Source organism: Petaurus breviceps, unplaced genomic scaffold (assembly GCF_028583685.1).
Source record: "Petaurus breviceps papuanus isolate PSGF00001 unplaced genomic scaffold, PetGlider_PUasm1.0 98, whole genome shotgun sequence".
In the NCBI taxonomy this organism is placed as follows: Eukaryota; Metazoa; Chordata; class Mammalia; order Diprotodontia; family Petauridae; genus Petaurus; species Petaurus breviceps.
In genome coordinates, this window is record NW_027187460.1 from 56,202,186 (window position 1) to 56,221,334 (window position 19,149).

At 37.7% G+C, this 19,149-nt stretch overlaps 1 pseudogene; it reads left to right on the plus strand.

Moving 5' to 3' along the window:
• The window catches only part of LOC138155760 (uncharacterized), a 38,044-nt pseudogene extending 19,662 nt beyond the window's left edge, over positions 1-18,382 (plus strand).
• The last annotated feature ends 767 nt before the right edge of the window (positions 18,383-19,149 follow it).

Genomic DNA, 19,149 nt, shown 5'->3' on the forward strand with positions numbered 1-19,149 from the left:
ATTTGTCCCTCTGTAGTTATCGCAGTGTCTTGCACACCTTGTAGCAGTGACTGAATACTTACTTGTGGAATTGAAGGGCACCATTTCCTATCCTTGATAGCACCTTGTAATCAATACGCCTTGTAGAGTGTCCAATAATTGGCTATTAAATTATTACATAAAAAATATTCAAAGCTTCTAAACAATGAAAATCTATACCTATTCCCCACATACTTGTCTCACTTCCAATGTCAGAAATTAGATCTCAGTGCCTCAGTGGATCTATGAGATCACCATTGTGAGTGGTCTTGCTAGTACAGATCGCACACCTTTTCACCCAGCACCATTCATTCACTACAATGTTTTTCTGTACATTCCCAATACAGGATCTATCCCCTGCCTAGGAGGTCTTCCTCTGGTCCTTTTAAGATTTAGTGGCTACCAGGGCTGCATTTAGGTTGTTTATCTGTTATCTTTCCTCACTACATGACTGGCTTACCTTCTTTTCTGGTTATATATGTATTTAATGATATATCTTAGGTTACTTGTCACATTCAGGTGATGGTTCACAACATTCTTCAATCGGCTTGTTCCCACCCTGTGTCATACTATTGCCCTTTTGGTAATCTATAATTCTAAATCATCTAAGACTATGACATTCCATGATTTGTAGTTATGTGGCATCAACAATAGAATATTGGTATTTTTAAAACTGGGCTGTTGCAACAATGAAAAGCTTACAGTCATTAAAAGCAATGCATCATTAGCCAAATGTGGTTCAACTCAATCCCCTCTTCCTATTCAGTTCTGGCCCCAGTACTTAGTGAATTCTTTTCAATACAAAATAACACATTTTGATGCTACACAATACAATAAGATACAGTAGATAACGTCGTGTATCTGGAATCAGAGAACCAAGATTTAACAACTGCCTCTGCTGTACAATACCTATCTGGATTTGTTCAAGTCGTTTTAATTATTTAGGTCTTAGTTTCCTCATTGTTAAAATGAGGTCAGACTAAATGGCCATTAAGGTCCTTTAAAAAAAATACACACACACGTATGTTATGTATATGCAAGTGTATATGCATGTGTATTTTAAACATATACCTCTATATTCAAATAGACATGTATGTGTGTATGTATGTGTGTATGCACATATATGCATTGTATGTGTATATGTGCATGTATGCACATATATGCACGTATATGTATTTATATATTTGCATTCAAGTGAACATATACATATATTGTTTATGTATGTATATACACTATATATACACATACACATATGTACATATCCATTTGAATTCAGATGTAGAGATATACATATACATGCATATAAGTGAGTATGTATATATGTGTGTGTGTGTGTGTAAAATCCCATTATCCCACGAGCAAATAGTTATTAAATATCTACTATGGGTAAGTCACTGTGCTGGACTCTGGAGACACCAATCAGCCTATGCCCTCAGGGAGGACATTTTATTGACATAAACCATGCAAATTTAAAATTTGCATACACTGATAAACCTTCTCAATGAGTTGCCCAATCAACTATTTGTTCTAATATGACTAAGATTCATTTTTTGTTTTTTGTTTTTTGCCTTTTGGAGGGCAATTGGGGTAGATTCATTTTTTTTTAGCTTTGTCTTTATCCAGTGTGGCTGATTAGGCCTTTCTCTTTCCAATGACCACAGATCCTAATGAGGTATTCTGGGGTATCTGAGGCTTGATATAATCAACTCAATGTTACTTGCCAACAGAAGCATTTGTAAAAAGATTCCTCTCAAGGCTGAACAATGTAGAGGATGTCCACCATGTAACTGACAAGTACTTTTAAGTGACTAGAACCTACTTTTATATCCCACTTAACATTGATATTCAAGGGTCTCACCTATCTGGTTGCATCTGTCATGGAATCATGTATTATTTTAACATACACAAGAGATACCTTGTTTGAAGTCAGTCTTGAAAAAAGCATTTTTGTTCTGCCAATTCAAAGACTTTTTTTTTTCAAAATTGGCCAATAGTAGACACACTGGGATGTAATATTTTCTATGCTTCTCTGACTTTTGTGTGACTACAAAAATATAGTCTGTGATAGAAAACTATCTTCAACAGCTTGCCTGTGTCCCTGTGTTTTTTGTAGGCACCATCAGGAGGTATGAATGTTAGAAATAACCCTCTAAAGATGTTAAAATGATAAAGTACTATACATTTCTGGGATGCTATAAGATCCAGCAGGAAGCTCTATGTATAACAGATTACATACATGAAAGATAATACAGAGAAGTAGAGAAATGCCATGGTATCATAGAATTCAGAGCTGGAAGGGGCTTCAAGGACCATCGAGTTCAATACTCTCCATTTTACAAATGAAAAAACTAACCATGGGAGGTTAAGCAATCTGCCATCATCACACATAGGATCAGAGGCAGCATTTGAACCCAGGTCCTGTCTCCAGAGCCAGTTCTCTTTTCATCATTGCACAAGCTTAGAAGCCATATAACAAGACATTTTTCATGTTCACTTGAGCAACAAATTCAATTGAACGTATATTTATTAAATGTTTACTATGTGTAAGGAATTATTGTAGACTGAACGTAACCATGTAAAATATGTCTAATTCTATCAATGACAAATAAAACCACAATCCCTAGAGTTGGAAAATGAAGTTCCTAATAAATTGAGGGAATACTGTGGAACTTTTGCATGGTACATTAGGAAATTCTGTATCACAATTATTTCATGGTTATAAAATATTAGAGTTGACACATTTTAGAAGAAAGTCTGTGGTCATTCTTCAAGTTGTGATTTATTATAATCTCTAAACTTCCCATCCCACACAATTCTGATACTTGCTAATCTTCTCAGTCAATAATCCAGGTAGATGCAATCTTTCAGATTATCAGGGGGAGACACAGTGTTTCCACATTTTAAGAATATTTAATAGTTGCATTAAAGTCTAATTAGCTGCTATGACTCCAAACATTGTTCCGCTACTATTTCTGTCGACATGGAGTTTTTAAAGGGGTGTAAGGCAAGTGGGGTAGGAGAGAGATGTATCTGACAGGACATGGCTCAATTTCAGCAATAAAAAAGCTTTCTTTGCTTTTGCGAGGTACCCATCAATAGAATAAGGTTTAGAAGAACTGCATTGAAAGGGAAAATCCACACTCATAAACTAATGGTCACAGAGATGCAACAGTTGGTAACTTCCTAGAATGTTGATTTGTCACCATGAAAAATAGCTGCACGATAAGTCCTATTAAAATGGTACAAAAATGTATGTTCCCCTGTGCTCTTAAAGGACATTTGACAATGGTCGTATGGCAATAACAGAATGTAAATGTTTACCAAAATAGGTCCCTCAGGACAAGTTTTATTTTCTTCCTAGATCATATTCAAGAAGCCTCCATTCAGGGAAAATAAAACTTAGAGAAGTATGTTAGACCATTTAATTTTATATGAAATGAGCTGTATTTAGTTTTCCCATGCTGATCTGGTCCATTCCTAACCTCATCTCAAGTATAAAAATTAAAATATTATACTAGAAAGTATTAAAATTAATTCCTATTCAGGTAGCTAGGCAGTACAGTGGGAGAGCACTGGGCCAGAAGTCACGAAGGTGTAAGTTCAAATCTTGCTTCAGAGTGACCTTGGGCAAGTCATTTAATCACCTACTGCCAGAATTGTCATGATGATAAAATGAGATAATATTTGTAAAAGCACTTTAAAAAATCTTGAAGTGCGGGGTGGCCAGGTAGCACAGTGAGTAAGAGCACTGGCTCCAGTGTTGGGATGACCTGGGGATTGAATCCAGGCTCAGACACTTAGCATCCACCCAGAAACACCTGGCCGTGTAACCTTGAGCAAGTTACTTAACCCCAATTGCTTTAAAAAAAAATCTTGAAGTGCTTTATAAAATGCTAAAAAGGGAATACAGGTATTGAGGTTCATTGAATTTTTTAGATAACTAAGTATGTATACAGTGGTATACATAACATAACGTAAGATGTAGTATCAAAGATTTATAAACTCAAAATTGCAAAGAGTCCTTAGATGTCATCAAATCCAACTTTCATCAAGAACTTATCCTTCTCAACCACACTAGTGTTGAAATTCAGCCCTGACTGAACACCTCCACTTGTCATTCCAGTAGAATACTACCTCCTTGAAGGCAGGGACTGTTTTCTTTGTATCCCCAGAGCATAGCACAGTGTCTGGCACATAGTAGAGTTTACTCAATATAGGTGGAATTCAATTGAACACTTCATCACTAGTTAAACCAATTAATTTCAGATACTTCAATTGCTCCACCTCATCCAGGTCTAATTGACTCCTTCCATTAAATTGTCCTTCCATTAGGTCTAGTAACTTTCACAGTTCTGCTGTCTAGAATCACACAAAATCAGTCTAATACCTCTTCCACATGATAGCTATTCTAAATGTGAAGATAGCTGTCATGTCCTTCCAGTTAACCCTAACTCCCAAATGTCCACAGTTACTTCAAATAATCATTTGAATCCTCTCACAATGATAGTCTTTCTTCATTAGTCCTTTGACAGATTATCTCTGTCCCTCTTAAACCCAAGCATTCAAAACTGAGCACAGGATGCTAGGTATAATTTGACCCACAGTACAGAGGGACTATCAACTCCATTGATCTAAACACCACTCTTCTATTAATTCTGCCTAAAATCAAATCAGTTTTTTTAATACAAGTTCCTATTAAGCCTTGTCTCCCTAACCTCAAATAATCTTCTTGGTCAGTTGATTTTTTGAACTTAAGTACAGGGCCTTATATTTGTCAGTGTTAAATTTCTCCAGCTTCTAATATTCCAACTGTTGAGATCCTTTTGGATTCTCCTCTCTCATTAAACATACTAGACATCTCTTCTAATTTTGCAATATTCACAAATTTGATAAGCATTGTATTGAAGACCTTAATAATTCATTGACTATAACAAAGACTGTGTCAGATTCTATGCTGAAATCCATATTAACATCACTCTTGACTTCTATCCATAGCAAACTCAAAACCCAATATGCCTTTAAAAAAATTAACATCACCTAGTCTAGTAAACCTGCCTAAAAATAAAATGAAATTGGTCTGACCTAACTCACAAAAATAGAATTTCAGAACTGGTAAGAAGCTTAGAGATCACCTAATCCAACCCACTTATTTTACAAATAATTGCTCAAAATTATGTAACATTTTGCAAATTCCAAGACTCTTTCCTCATAACAACACTATAAGGTGAATAGTGCAAATATCATTATTCCCATTGTACAGATGAGGAAATAGATCCATAGTGGCTAAAGTATTTAATTAACCACTCCTACTTCTTTAACTACTTTCTTTTGCTCTCCTACACCCCTATAAAGTATATGCTCCCTGAATTTCTATCCTTGGTCTTCTTTTCTCCTCTCTCCTCAATCCCTTCTCTCTTGGAAATTCCATCCATTCCTATGACTTCAACTGTCACACCTGTATGCAGATGAATCCCAAAGCTATATAGACATCCTCTTCCTCTTTTCTTTTTCTCCAGACCCATGTTTCGGACTACCTATGTTCCAAAATGATCTTATTATGTTTTCCTAAAGCTTGTTTTTTTCTTCTGATAATTGTTACTGCCATCAATACCACCATTCATCTAGTTTCATTTGTCTGAAAAATCATTGGTTTTTCCCTCTCCCTCTTTTATATTCAAGTGCCAAGTCCTATAGATTCTGCCTTGGCAATATTTCTCAAATCTATTACCCTTTCTCCTGTCCTATTCTATCATTCTGATATCACTAATTGCAATAGCATCCTGATAGATGTTTCCAACTTTACTCCCTTCCTTTCAGTCTATCACTTATAGAATAATCTTCTTATATAGATATATCCACTTACTCTTCTGCTCAAAATAATCCAATCAATCCAGTGAGTAAACTTCAAATCCTTGCTCTGGATTGTAAAATCCTCCACAATCTAATGCCATCTTACTCTTCTATGTTTCTCTGGCATTGTTCCATTCCATGTACTCCAGTAAAGTTGCATTACTTAACATTCCCCCAAAGTGGTCTGCATATCCCTCCCTAATCTCCTCCACCAATCTCTACCCTCAGATTTTTCTCTGGAATGTTCTCTGTCTTCATCACCTGCATCTTTTACATGTCAACTAAAATGCTACCCCCTCCAATAAATTATTCTTCCATTAGACCTACCTCATACATGGAGGTGTATAAGAAGTAAATAAGTCAGATTACATAAGACTTAGGGGCAAGGTCGAATAGCAGGTAGAGCATTTGACTCAGTCAGGATGATATCAATTCAAATCCTACATCAGACTCTTGTTAGCTATGTGACCCTGGGTAAATCATATGCTCATAGATCTGTAGTTGGAAGGGACATTTTGTAGATGATGATACTAAAACCCAAGGATGTTAAAGGACTTTTACCAAAAATCACAGAATAAATGCCTGTAATGGCAAGCAAAGAAGTACTTAGAACCTCATTTCAGCTACTTAAGTATTTAGCACCTTGTTTAAGTTCAAGTTGAACCTTGACCTGATTATATCAAGTCTTTGTTAGGAAAAAAAAACTTCTGAATCCCACAGTGGGTGGAACAGGGAGGAGCTAATGACCATATATAAGGAGAAGCCCAAAATGGGAAAGAGTAGAATTGAGAAGGGGAACTTTGTGGTGGCCAGACACTCTGTTTGTCTGTTCTGTTTGTGTTGATGTTTGTTTGTGATAATTTGTACAGAAGCCCTGGGGCCTTACTGGAAGCCCTAAGAGACGATTTTCTTGCTGTCTGTTTACAAAAGTCCTGGAGGAGGGTTTCAGAGGTCCTGGGACTGTACTGATAATTTGTGTTGAGTTCTCAAACCTTGTATGTGGGTCTGTGTTGATTTCACAGGCAGATAGTGAATTAATGATAATGCCAGCAATGTGTTTGAATGTTGTTTGGGCTCTGTTAAGTTTTATCTTCCCAGAAACAGGAACTGTGAAGGACTTGAGGTGGACTGGATACTGTGAGCTTCAATATGGAATGGGAACTGGATGAGGAACTGAGTGAGGAGCTGAGAGCTGCCTACCTTTGAATCCAGGTGACAGTTGGGTAGATTCAGACAAGAGCTGGGACCATGGAAGAGGAACCATGGAATCTGAGAGCCAGCTTCAAGTCAAGATGAAAAGGCCTGTCCTTGGGTACTTAGTGCTGCATTGACAAATTCATGATTTACTGTGATCTAGGCGTGGGAGAACTTTGTACTCTGTACTTTGTACCTCTTAAGGATGATTGAGTTAAGGATGATTGTAAACTAATCTCCAATTAAGAAGAAAGAAGACTTTTTGACTGAGAAATTAAGACAATGTGACCTAGGGGTGGAGAACGTTGACCTTTGTACTTTTTATCCCTTAAGGAAACTTGCTCCATAAAGATGATTGAGTAAAGGACTTACTGAATCTTACTGAATATATTTTATTTAAAACTATGTGGCTACTTTGGTGAAAACTACATGGTCACTTGAATGATAAGTTGTTAAGTTATAACATTGTGAATGCTGTACTTTGGTTTCTGTGTATGTTTTACTTTATTTCCTGCTGAATAAATAGAGAGTTCACTATACCATGTGATCAGAACCTTAGAGCTATCCACAGCAGTAGTCCTATGGAAAGCTGCTTGTGCCTGGCTTTACAGTGCCAGAGTGAGATTCAAACCCAGGACTTTTTCTAGAGTTGATATAATTTCCATTGAACCATATTACCCACCCAATTCTCAATTTCCTCATCTGTAAAGTGAGAATAATAACACCTATCCTGAGAGAAAAAAATGAGATAAGCTTTATTATTATACATTTAGCAAATTGTTGTTGTATTATTTTGTATTGTTCTAGGTGGTAATGACCTTTATCCTCAGATATCACCTAATACATTATCTGTCTATCTTTTACCAATTTATTTTTTATATACTATATCACATTAATACTGTCTGTACATATTGTCATCATGCTATAAGCTAAATGAAGGCATAGAGCTTACTTATTTTATTTTTATTTCTCCCAGTACCCAGCCCAATGTGCTATATACAGTAGGTGATTTATAAATGTCTGATAGGTCTACTTGTATGTACAGTTACAGAGCTGTCAGTCACAGACCTGGGACTAGAACCAAAGATGCTCATTCCAGTACTCTTTAAATTTTGCCACATTGTTCCACTTATTCCTTTTTATTTTTTAAAGCAATCGGGGTTAAGTAACTTGCTCAAGGTTACATGGCCAGTTATTTCTGGGTGTGGTGCTAAGTATCTGAGCCTGGATTCGATCCCCAGGTCATCCCAACACTGGGGCTGGTGCTCTTACTGAGCCACCTGGCTGCCCTTTATTCCCACTTATTCTTAGCAAAATAGTATTAACTCCATGCAGTTTGTTTTTTTTTTTTTTCCTAAGGACTCATCAATGATCTCTTTGATACTCTAGTCTACAATTTTTGCCAGGAATTGATATCAAGATCTGAAGCAATGGTTTATGGAGTCCAGCCTTTTTCCCATTTAATAAAACTGGGGAAACATTTAACCACCACTAGTCTTTTTTAGGATTTTTCTTTTTCTCCATGATACACTAAGACTGTGCTCTCTGCTGTTTCTCACACACAATATTCCATCTCCTGCCTTCGTGTTTTTTCACTGGCTGTCCTGCATACCTGAAATGCTCTCCCTTCTCATCTTCTCCTCCTGGTTTCCCTGCTTCCATCAAGCCTTGATAATCTGGCTCTTCCTCAATCTCTTATAATGCTAGTGGCTTATTTCTGTGATTATGTACAATATACATGGTATACTCATAAATGTTTAATTTTCTTACCAAAAAAAAGCAGGTACCACATACTTTTAAAATGTAATCTATGTTTTTAATATTTGCACCAACACTTTCTTAAGATAACTATTAAAACAATAGATTGACCCCTGGCATTTTTGAGATGTAAATGATCACACTGCAGATTTAACAATCAGCTCTCCAGAGCTGAATATGAGTTGGCTCCAGCATACTTCTAACTAAACACATTTTTTTGTACACGGTTGTTTATATGATTCCCCTCCCTTAGATAATGAGATTCTTGAGGGAGGGAAGATTTTTTTTTCTTTTCTTTGTATCATAAGTTAGCACAGTACCTGACACATAGTAAGTATTTAATATGTTTTAAAATGTTTGCTGACTTGGCATGCTGACATTAATTATGTAAGATTGATTCAAAACAGTTTTGAGCCATAGAGGTACAAAATCAGATTTCTCAAAGGACCTTGACTATGTTTAGCAATTATGTCAGCAAGTTATTTTATTACCCTCTGAAGCAAGTCACCTGGTTCAAGATACTTGAATTCCTTTGAGATAACTAAGTGCTTCCTTACATACCTCTTACAACTCTTTTGGGGATAGCTATGTGTACTTCAACTGTGATTTCCTTAGAATAGAAAACTCCTGGATGAAGAAACTCCCTCTATCAATGGAGGTTGGCACCTTCTCAGGTTGAGAGCTGCTCAGAACAGTGAGGTTTAGTGATTTAACTAGAGTTGCATAGTCACTCTCCCTCAAGGTCTTCAGGACTTCTAGACTACTTCAGGACTTCTAGACAGCTCTCTACCCACTATACCATACTATTCCTCAACCTTCTTAGCCATTTCTTTTAATCCTCTTTAATTTGAAGATCTTTCTCCTTGACAAGGAAGTGTAAAAGGATAGGAAGAAAGTTACAGACCAGTGTCCTGTCCTGCCCCTTTTTTTAATATGATGAGATCATCTAGACAGTTCAAAAGAACATTTTCGAAAATTCAGTTGGCAATTTGGTTCAAAAGAACTTACCAGGCCTGTGTGAGCAGAAATTGAAAACACGGTTTTTTTTTCCCATACACAGTATCACAGGCATTTAGCTTGAAGTTTGGGGTTGTGCCCAGGCTTATCAGAAGTTATGTATCTTTCTGAGTTTCAATGCTGAGAATCAAGATAGATGGCAGACTAGTTAATGCCACTGTTAGGAAGACTGTGCCAAAGATTAGGAGGTTATCAAGCAGATATAAACAGGAGCTTCAGGATTCCTATCTAGCATATGAAATTAACAACTAATAGGTATCTTTCTTTGATAGTTTATTTGATTGAGTGCATCTGGACAAAAGTCAACAAGTGAACAACTGGATTGTGTGTGGAATTAATAGAATGGCAGTACCCTAAGTGGCTGTGAAGGCTAATTGAATTTAGAAACCTCCAGAAAGGATCCTAGCATAGTGGGGTGTGTGTGTGTGTGTGTGTGTGTGTGTGTGTGTGTGTGGTAATCAGAATAAAAATGCAAGCTCTGGCCTCTTGCATTCTTGGAATAGGCTCATTTTGCAAAAAGGAACCCTTCAAAAAGAAGAATCATTTGATTTGCCAGAATGTTCTTATTGTCCATTAAATAAACCCTAGAAAACAAAATTAAGTATAATTGCTTCTTTTGTCTGCTTTGTTGACATCCTGGTGGACTGATCTTTTTATTGAATGTGCCTTCACTTCCCTGTCATGTTTTTATTTCTTTTGATCCTTCTTTTTCCTTCATTGACATTTATTCACTTTTCTGGGACTATTTATTTTACCAACCTACTTAGCTCTGATTTTTACAACATTTGTTTTTTTCCTCTATTGAAAACCACTTTTCTACATTCATAGAGAGAATATCAAAAGGGAAAATATAATGTGACATAAGAAGACAAACTTAATTTCATGTTCTTTATGGATCTATATCAGGGCTTCAGGATTCAGCAGGGGTTATGGCTAAGACCAGAATAGGTGGGCAACTTTTGGTCTACTTTAGAGCATGCACATGTCACAAGATCAAACTCTTCTAGAAGATGGGTTCAACTTTTTTTGTGTCATGGACACCTTTAGCAATCTTGAGAAGCCTCTTCTCAGAATTATGTTTTTAAATACATGAAATATATAGTTAAAAAAGAAACAATTATATTGAAATATAGTTGTATATATTATGTATATACATATGTATTTGTGCATATTTATTATATATGCATATGTAATAAATAGATATATAGAACTATATTCAATCTAAGGATTAACCGGCTGCAAAACAAGGTTTCTAAAAAAACTAGAAAGTACTGTGATATCTGCTTACTTGGATCATGCAGTTGGGTAGCAGGTATTTTTTTTAATACCAGTGAATGATTACTGAACAAGGACTTTTAAAATGTTGTTCAGGTCTGACTCAGTTTAGCAATAAGAATGTGTTTCCTAAAGTTATAAATTATCTGTGATTGATTCTAATAAAGCTGCCTTCCATTCAGAAGAACTTGGAGAGGAATTAGAATCTCCCACAGCTGCCCCCTATTAGGGAGCTCAGGAAAGTGGGGCTGCCTTGCCTGACTCTCTCTGACTCTCTCTGTCTCTCTCTGTCTCTCTCTCTGTCTCTCTGTCTCTCTCTGTCTCTGTCTGTCTCTCTGGCATTAAAGAAACGGGTTTTGTGGCATTGAGACATTTAATATCATTTTTCTCAATTTTTCCAATGCTAGTTAAGGCTAATTCCTTCTACTAAATTCCAGGCCCAGATCATTGTCTATCTGCAAACCTAAGATATGTACATTTATGGATGAAGTTAATGAGTTGCCTGCAACCAATATACTATTTTGTTCACTTTGGTTTTCTTTGTTGTTGTTGTTATACATGATTGAAGTCTTTGCTATGGATTTCAGCTAAGGACTTTCCTAGTGTTTCTGGGATAGTTGCTCATCTGTGAATACAGAACATTGTCAACAATAGGGAATCTATCCTTTGGACTTTACACAAGGCATCTTCCAAGACAAGAAACTTTGGATAACATATCTCCCCATTTAGACTCTACTTGATGTAAATATACAGCAGGTCATTGAACAAAGTTTTGTTTATTTTCATCTATCAAAGATTCTCCTACAATTTTGATGTGGGTATGAAAAGCAACTTTTCTGAGAACTTTAAAGGCTATATTTTGCTCCAAAATATCAAAAATTTTCTTAAAATATACACAACAAACACAGCAGGATTTTATAATTTCTATACCTCTCAATAGGTGGGACCATAAAGACATAGTCTGCTAAAGAAAACTCCCTATGAGAGTCTTCATGCTCCCTCATCTCATTTTCATCCAAGTAGGTCTCAGAATGTCCAAAGATCAATATCAGTAAGAATTCATAGAAATGATCTGAGTCTGGTGGCACAAGCCTATAACTCCGGCTATTCAGAAGTTTGAGAGGCAATGGATTTCTTGAGCTCAAGAGTTCTGAACTGAAGTGGGCTAGGATGATTGAGTCTATGAACTGGCTTATACTAATATGGTGAGCTTCTGGGAGCCTGGAGTCACAAATCCTGCCTAAAGTGGGGCAAAATGGCCAAGGTCAGATACAGAGCATATCAACCTTCCTAGGTCCACAGTGGGATCAGATCCATGATTGACCTTTGAACTCTGGTTAAGATAGGGATAATAAGCCTCAAAAACAAACAAGATTATATAGAAATGCAATAGAATTTCTCCTTTATAAAATTGGAAACTGGGATACAATTATATACCCGGGGATTAGAAAGTGAAGGCATATATAGATGGTGGTATGGGGCTTCTTCAACACATATTTCATTATTTCTAGGGTAGCTACAAAAGAGAATGGGTTAGTAAGCAATATTTGGAAGTCAGCAGATTGTTAGTTTATCGTGAATAACCATGAATAAAAGAGATCATCCTGGGTGCAGTGAATGGTATGTGTTACAAAATTTTATACCATAGTTTAAGAGCAAATACATGGTCAGTAGTTTAACTGGGGAGGGGAGGAATAAAAAAAATGCTTGGTGGGGGAAGAATGGAAAAGATTTGGAAGTCTGAGGCTATAGGACTTTAGTGTCTTGGCCTTGGTTCTTCTCCCTTAATTGACTGTTATAATGAATGACCAATGTTCTTTATGTTGGTGTTTAGTTATCTCATGAGCCCCTATGTGCTCAGCAAGTATCAGCCCTTGTGCAGGCAATGGAGGAGTCATAGCAGACCCAGACTATCCCTGTTTATGTGAATTTATCAGCTATATCATTCTGGTTCCCAAAACCTGCATGTGCTAGAGAAGGGGCAGGAGGATAGGGTGGGTCCTTTGTGTTTGGTTGTGGGAGAAAGGCAGGAAGGAGAATTGAGAAATCTTCTACCATAAGGGTAAGTATTTGCTGATATAGAGAGAACTAAGGAACACCTGGCTTTGATGTCTTGCTTCAGAGATGTGAGACAAAAATAAATAGCATTTAAGTATTCTCTAATGAGCAGAATCACTGCTATGTGCAGAGAGTAGAGAAGCTTCATGGAGAAATTAATAAACCATTTTCCTATCAGTTTCAAATTCAGCTTCCTTTCCTTTTAAGGAAGTAGATGATTGGAGAGATTTACTTAGCCAGGAGAGGATGATAAAGAGTAAGAACTGAAACCATCCTTAATCAGATAACATAGCTAGATAACAGTTGGCCTGAGAATCAAGAGAGACCATGAAGGCAGTGTAAAAAAGAGTCAAATAGGATACTTTTTAAGTAAAGAGAAAGGTCAAATGTGATCTTAGCTTGACTTCTGCTACAATCCAGATGTGAGGAAGACCTTCTTAACCACTGACAAAGAATTTCTAAGGTGTTGCCTAAGTATTCTAACTAAAAAGAATTACGGAGAGTGTCATAGCTATTGACTGAGAAGACTGGGAGGCCTACAGTTATCTCTCCAGTAGTGAGGCTTACTATTAACAACACTTGCAGTACATAAAGGATAGAGCAGCAGTGACTGAAGATAGCACCTCAACTGAAGATATAACTGAAGCACAGTAAGAGGGTGAAAAATCTTGAAGCCCTCCTAGCAGGAACAAAGCTTATAAACTATAGCATTCTTAAAGATGTTGTATCAAGTGATTCTGAAAAAAAAAACTGTATAGCTGAAAACCAGCTGGAGCTGGAAGATGATGCTTGGTAGGGAGTAGTGGAGGAGGCAACAGGGAATAAGTGAGATGAAACCTGGGTATTACCTACTGATGAATAGCTCTAGGAAAAACGAGCACAATGACCCTGCTCACAGCTGTAGCAGAAAACAGCTATAACTTTGCAAGGTAAGAAGCAAGAGATTCCCTCTCCATGAATGTACTGAGGTCATAGGCATTCCCTGTATGTGTGATCCTTCACAAAAGAGCCCTGGCCACGTGTGTTCCCCAAGTATGGATACCATACGCATGATTCCTAACAAGGTCTTTTCTTTCCATTGAAACATATCTTTATGGGAGCGTAAGCTCAAGGTTTATGAGGTTCTTTTTATTTATTATTTAATTAAATGCTTCATCTTTGAACTAAATATAAGCTAAAGTACATGCTAAGCTACTTATAAAGGTAAACCCATTAGTACAGGCTCAAGAGATGGTTTTTGTTTTGTTTTTAGAGGATTCAGAGCTACAGAGAAGGCAGAGCCTAGGGTAACTGACTGGAGGCCTATGGGTGAGAATGTTCCTAACTGCTACATCAGGACTATGTGGCGGTTGTTATAGTAAAAGTACCAACTGTGCTCTCTTCCATTCCTTTGGACTATTCCAGGAAATGTAGAACAGTGGTTGTATAATAGAAAGCATAATAAGTTTGGAGTTGAGAGAGAGAGAGACAGAGAGAGACAGCGACAGGGAGAGAGAGAGAGGAAATTTTAAAACACTCAAGAATTTGAAGAAGAAATAAAAAGAGGACTTGAGTTAAATGATTACTGCTAAAAATAAGGGAGAAATTCTAGACTGGAGAGAGAAGATCTAAGCTGAAAGTAGGAAAGGATTTAAAGGGAAGGATCAGAACTTAAGCAAAGGGACCTAAGAAACTGGTGGTTGGTAATGATAAAGTTGATAAGACTAAGTAAGGGAAGAATGAGGAAAAAAAAGAAGTTAAACATTGTTTTCAAAGTAAACAATGAGGTGCTAAGTAGGTGAGAAAAGGGTCAACTCTGAGGTTGGAAGCTCCCATGAGAAGTTTGCTCAAGCAATTCTGCAGGATCAAGAGCAAGAACTGCAAAGGACTGAGGATTGCTTCCAGACAGTCTGGAGGGTATTTTGTAAGGATTTTCCTGGAATATTCAACAAAATTGATTATATCTTTAAAGGAAGGGGATGGTTACAGATACAGCAATCATTTTAGAACTGTCTTTGTATATCATATCACTAAGTGGCTAGAGAAAGCTGAAAATGTTAAAGTTTTAAATTTTAAGTTAAATTCTATTTTAAATTTAAAAATTAAAGATAAAGATGAGTAATTAATATATATATATGTATATATGTGTGTGAGCATATGTATGTATGTATGTACATGTTTACCGTAGCTCAATCACTAGCAATCTTGCATGGTATAAAGTGTTGTGTATCTAAAGTCAGAAAAACTAGGTTCAAACCTCATTTCTACCACTTGAGAACTGTATGACCTCAGATAGAACGCTCTACTTTTTTTGAATGCTATTTTCTCCATCTGGAAAGTGATTAAACTAGATGATGATTAAGGTGCTTTCCTATGACTCAAAAATGTAAATGAATAAAATTAAAGAAACTGATTAACCCCATTTCCTAAAAAAAGCTTCATGGATGCAAAACAGTTGCCATAACAAGGAGGCTGAAAGGGCCACAAAAATGCTTCAGCTAACAGATCCCACACATTGGGAGGTAATGTGGTATAGTGGAAAGGGACTAAATTTTAGGGCAGGAAAACTAGAATAATATATCTGGTATTCAATGAGTATGAGTAAGACATCGTTTTTCTAGATTTCTATGTCCTTATCTGTTGAAAAAAAGTTGAATTAGATGATCTCTAAGATCCCTTCCAGATCTAAATAATGGTTGAAAATAGACAGACATGGGAACTAAAAGCAATCCTATTTAAGAGTATAAGTACAATTTCCCAAAAAAATAAAAACATACCAAAGGAGAAGATGGAATGCCTCTCTTTATTATTTAGAAATGAACAAGAAAAACAAGTCACTGAGAGCATCCTTTTCTTGCCTTGCCCTCCCACAGTCATTTTATATCAGACTATCCTGAAGGGAAGGGGAAATTAGTGGAAATTACCTTGATACCATTCTGCTTGACTTGATTGTCTGGTACTATTGTCTGTCATGACATTCCATTCTCATAGACAATCTGAGAGAACAGATGATATAGTGCAGTTCATTCTAGTGTGGGGTTTAAATAGGTACCTGCAAGAAGATCAGTCAGTTTGTCAATGATACTGATCCACAGATTCCCATTTTCAGCTTGCACAACAGCGTGCAAATAGACAAGCCTGATGAGCTACATGTGTTCTTCCCCAATAAGACTTATTGCATTACAAGGGCTCTTTATGGCAACCTTACAACTGGGGTCATGGATGAAGGCAAACATATTTGCATTTTTAACAGAACAGGTAAGAAGAATGAATGCACCTTGAGCATGTAAGAATTAGCAGACAGCCAGAAGTTAAGAAGCCAATATTAATACTCCTTGTATTGACAAATTATAGACCCTTTCATTCAACAATTGTAAGGAGATAGTGCTCTATAAGGAGGGTGGGGAGGGGGTGGAATGACATGGACATAACTAAGTACCGTGTTTCCCTGATAATAAGACACTGTCTTATTATTTTTTTTGGACAGAAAAACACCAGAGGGCTTATTTTCAGGGGAGGGCTTATTTTAATGAACATTGACAGCAATTTTAATAAACAGGTAAATGTGAACAAAAAATGTACCTTTATTCAATAAGCAAATCACTGGGGAAGGACAGGATGACACGCTCACTGCTGCAGCTCTGATTGGATGCAGCTCGGAGCGCGGCGTGTGTTTCACAGGGGGGGAACGGTGCATACAGAGGGTACTGTAATGTAGCGTGCAGCGCAGGGCATCACCTTCACTGCAGTAGCAATCTCAATAGGGCTTATTTTGGGGGGATGGCTTATTTTACAGGAATCTTACACAGTAAGGGGAGGGCTTATTTTCGGGATAGGTCTTATTATTGGGGAAACACGGTAAATACAAAATATATTCAAAATAAATAAGGAATAAGATTATTTTTGGTGGGGAGGGGAAAGGGAAATACTAATACCAACAACTGGAAGGGATTAAGAAAGATATCTTGTAGGGAAATGGAACCTGAACTGAGCCTTGAAAGAATCTGGGGACCCAAGAGGCACAGGTGAAGAGGGGGAATGTTCCAGGAATGGCCAACAGCCTTGGCAAAGACATGAAAGTCTTCTGACCAGAAGAGAGTATATGATAGGGATTAATATATAATTATCCTGGAAAAGTATCTTGGACCAATACTGTGAAGAGTAATACATGCTAAAAGGAAGAGTTTGCATTTGTCCTATAAGCAGTAGAGAGACATTGAAGGTTCTTCAGTAGGGGAGTGGCATGGTTGAGAGGGAAGAGATGGGAGGCAAGGAGATCAGTAATAAGGGACTGAACCAGGCTGGTGGTTGTGTAAGGTAAAAGAAGTAAAGAATAGATGTAAAAGATTTGGTGGAGGTAGGATCAGTAAGACTTTGCAGTTGGGCAAGTCACTTAACCATTGTTTGCCTTAGCTTCGTCATCTATAAAATAAGAATAATAGCACCGACCTCCCAGGGTAGTTGCAAGGATTAAATAAGAAAGTAATCATAAAGGGTTCAGCACAGTGCCTGGCAAATAAGTGACACATTATTTTTATTATTAGCAACCATTTAAATGGAAGGGATAGGCATTCTCCAGACCCTCTTCACGTGTTCCTCCTTCCTCAGAGCTTGTCTATGGAGCCTTGATGTTGCTGTCAGCTTGTCTGCTGGAAATGCCAAGATTGGGTACCCAGCCCCCAATTTCAAAGTTACCACTGTTATGCCTGATCGCAGTTCAAAGACATCAGCCTTTCTGACTACAAAGGGAAATACATTGTGTTGTTCTTCTACCCCTTGGACTTCACCTTCTTGTGCCCTATGGAGATTATTGCTTTCAGTGATCCAGCTGAAGAATTTAAGAAAATCAACTGCCAAGTGATTGGTGCGTCAGTGAATTAGCACTTCTGTCACCTTGCCTGGGTCAATATGGTCAAGAAGAATGGTGGACTGGGAGCTGTGAATATCCCATTGTTGTCTGAGCCCAAACGCACCATTGCTCAAGATTATGGGGTCTTAAAGGCAGATGAGGGAATTTCATTCAGGGGTCTCTTCATCATTGATGAGAAGGGGATCCTTCACCAGATCACCATCAATGACCTCCGGGTGGGCCGCTCTGCAGATGAAACACTTCGGCTTGTCTAGGCCTTCCACTTCACAGATAAGCATGTGCCCTGCTGGCTGGAAACCAGAGAGTGACACCATCAAGCCTGATGTTCGGGGGAGTGACGAATACTTCTCCAAGCAGCAGTGAGCTGCTCTCCGCAGCTATGGATGGTCCTCTTCCTCCTCTCCCCTTCCTCCCCACCCATGGGCCTGCAGATTCACTAGCTACTGTCTGCAGGACAAATGTGCTTGATCTTCCCCAACCTTTCAACTGGAAGGTCTTTGTAGGAGCCCAGGCAGTGTGGGGTAGCTGGGCATGCCCTCTGCTCGTGGGGCCTGATTCATCCAGATCATTCCTCCCTCCCTCAGGGCAGCAGCCAGCCCATTGAGCCTGCCAGCTCTCTTTCTCACTCTTAATGACCAAGTGCTGTGTTAACAGTGTTTGTACCATAGTCACCTCTTTGGGCTCAAGCCCATCTCGTTTTGTAGCTCTATTAAACTTGTCCTAAGGAAAAAATAAATAAATAAATGGAAGGGATAGATAACAATGAAGAATCAGGGATGACTCCTACATTGAAAACTTGGGTAAGTGGAAGCCTATACTACCCACCTCAGCATATTTGTGAAAAAAGAACTTTATAATATGCGCCTAGCCTCCTGTACTTGACATTCAAGGCCCTCCACAACCCTGTATCAACCTACCTTTTCACACTCTAACCAAACTGGACCACGTTGAACAAATACTGTTCTTACTTAACTCAGTGCATTTGTTCCCACTCTTCCCCATGCCTAGAATTCTCTCTTCTCCCCTTTTGCACCTTTATAATTCCTACCCACCCTTAAAATGCCAACTAAACTGTTTCCTCTTCCAGAAAGAATTCTTTAATCTCTTCTAGTACTTAGTTTTGTATCTCT